Genomic DNA, 2,688 nt, shown 5'->3' on the forward strand with positions numbered 1-2,688 from the left:
CACACAGTCCCTCTCTTGGAGATTATCCTGGTCTATTCAGCAGGGGGATTCCAGCTGCCGCGGTGCTCCTTAAAGAAGCCGTCTAAACCCCAAATGTCAACAAGCTCCATTAACACACACACGTGCAGACATACTCGCAAGCCATTTTCTCTGTAAGACACACTGAATATTGTAAATGACTCTCATTTATACATAATGTGGGGTGAGATATGATTCAGGTGATTGAATGTTGTGACTTACATGCAACATTATAAAGTCCCTTCAGGGTCTGTGTGACGCTGAGTCTTTGAAAATAGTCCATTTAAAAGTAGCCTATCATACCATTGTCCCTGCAGAAAATGGTGCATTTGTTGATAATACACATTTCTTATCAGATAAGACTGCAGAACACATAACTATTACTACTACTATTTCTTCAAGAAAAGAGCTGTACCTTAGACAATGGGACATTACTGTATGTCATCTGCACACTTTGGAGCCACGATGACCTGTAAAATTAGGGTGCACACCATGTTCTCACATAGTGGAAGAACGAGTAAAAGAGTGCCATTGAATCCAAAATATAATGGAAGGAGGGTGAAGTGTATGTGTGTGTGCAAAGTGGTGAAGACATAAGGTTGGAGGTTTTATAGAGAACTAGGTTCTTCTTCTCTCTTAGACTCAAGGTAATATAGTCAACATAAAAGGTGCTGAGTATTAGATAATACAGACCACAGCTTTTTCTTCTCTCACTGCATTCCAGGGAATGATACCATGAGGCATATAAAACAGATTTGCTGGTCCTGCTTTCTTTTGAACACCTGTCTTTATAGCTTCAATATCTCAGGTAGAGAGAGAGGAGATATTAGGTGCGAATGGAAAGGTGGAGTAAAAGAATGAAAAGGCAATAGATGGAGAAGAAAGGAGGAAAGAGAGATAGAGTGAATGAGAAGTAAATGAGTTAGGGAGAGCGGGCAAGTGAGATACAGAGAGGACGGGGATATTATGAAGCCATTGAGAAGTGGCAGGGAGAGAGAAGGGATGAGAGGTGAATTATAAAACAAGGGAGTGAATGGGGTGAAGGCGAGGACGACCGAGTGGAGGGGTGAAAGGGACATGAACGACACAACTTAAACAAGATGTTAAAAGAGGGAGCGAGAGATAGTGAGAGGGGTGAGGGATGAGAGGGTGAATGATTACAACATCCGGTGGAGACAGAGGGGTGGAAGAGACGAGGAAGGGGGTGAAGAAAAAGCAAATAGTCATGAATGGAGGGGGGAAGAGAAAATGTATGAAAATGAACGAGGGAGGTCAGAGAGATGGAGGAAAGCAGTTGAAAGATAGTTAAGATAGAACTGTCCCTCAGGGAAAAAGCTGGCATTATTCTATATTGTTCTGATAAAATCTGAAAAGAAATCACATGAAAAGACCAAAAACCGATGATGCATTAGTCCGTCTCACAGTAGCTTCCTTTTTCCCTACTGTGTCTGCTGCTCTCGGGGAAAAAGGCCCACTGGTTTCTATGGATACATGAATCTTTAAAAACAGGTCAAAAATACGTAGTTTCATTTCATAAAAAGGCCCAGTATTGTCCTGAAACAGCTTTTAAGATTACTCAAACTGGAGTAATTAGTGCTCTTTTTGTGTACTATTTTATATACATTAGGTGCACTATTGAGTATTTATGGCGGAGGTAAGTAGGATTAATTTAAAATAAGCTACAGTATGTGGTGCTGGCACAACAATGGTTGTCTATGGCACAGAGGAATATCAGCCTTTGGCTACACAGGCGATAGTTGTTAGTAGGATCAGTCCACTGTTGGTTTTAGTCTTTTCATGTGATTTGTGGGCAATAAGAAAATACATCGAATATTGCTAGCACTGTCCTTTAAAAGGCCGTGGATCACAAACCTAAAAGGTGTCCAAATAGTGCGAGTATATGGTTTGGTGCTTCTGTGCTCATGTGTGCATGCCTATGTGTGTTTCCATACACACAAGGCTTAGGAGGAGGAGATTACTGTGTGATGCCACAGTCTGAGCAAACACAAACAAATGAGTGTGTAGTGAATGTGCATGTGTGAAGTGAGGAAGTGTATAGAAAGCAAACAAATATCTCTATCTGACCACACAGAGACACAGTGGTATGTAGAAAGGGTGTTGGTAACTAAGAATGGAAACTATTACTTGATATAAGTTAATAACTACAAGTAGGAGCACTCTCTGCTTATTCAGTAACATACCTGTGCGTACCTCTCTGAGTGTGTCTTTGTGATGCAACTTCAATGCAGTTCTGTTTATGGATGCAGCAAAATCAGTTTAAATAAATAAATGGTTAGTTTTTGATTCACAAGAAGCTTGGGATGCACAGTGCACAAACCAGACAGCACTGAGCGCTTCACACACCAAATTAATGATGTCACAAAATTAATCAATTAATGAAACTTTTGTTGGACAAATGAATACTAGAAAAATGCATTCAAATTGCCACGAAAAAGTGAATAAACATTTTTCGGTCGAGGTAACAAAATACATAACACTCTACTGAAATGTACTTATAGCTGAAAATTTGACAATCCCACAAACAGCTAGAAGATCGGTTTGTTAGCGAGCAGAGTGACTCGCCGGGTACGACTATAGCTGCCTGTATTAGCCTGTCTGTGACTGTGTGCAAGTGTGTGTGTGGGCTGAAAGAGTGAGAGAGAGAGAGAG

General features: G+C 40.7%; 1 protein-coding gene across 3 annotated transcripts in view; it reads right to left on the minus strand.

The window, feature by feature from the left end:
• pard3bb (par-3 family cell polarity regulator beta b) overlaps positions 1-2,688 on the minus strand; it is a 197,293-nt gene that overhangs the window by 28,164 nt on the left and 166,441 nt on the right. The gene's annotated exons all lie outside the window — the stretch shown is intronic.

Source organism: Morone saxatilis, unplaced genomic scaffold (genome assembly GCF_004916995.1).
Source record: "Morone saxatilis isolate NCDOM2014 unplaced genomic scaffold, NCSU_SB_2.0 Contig5, whole genome shotgun sequence".
NCBI classification, from domain to species: Eukaryota; Metazoa; Chordata; class Actinopteri; family Moronidae; genus Morone; species Morone saxatilis.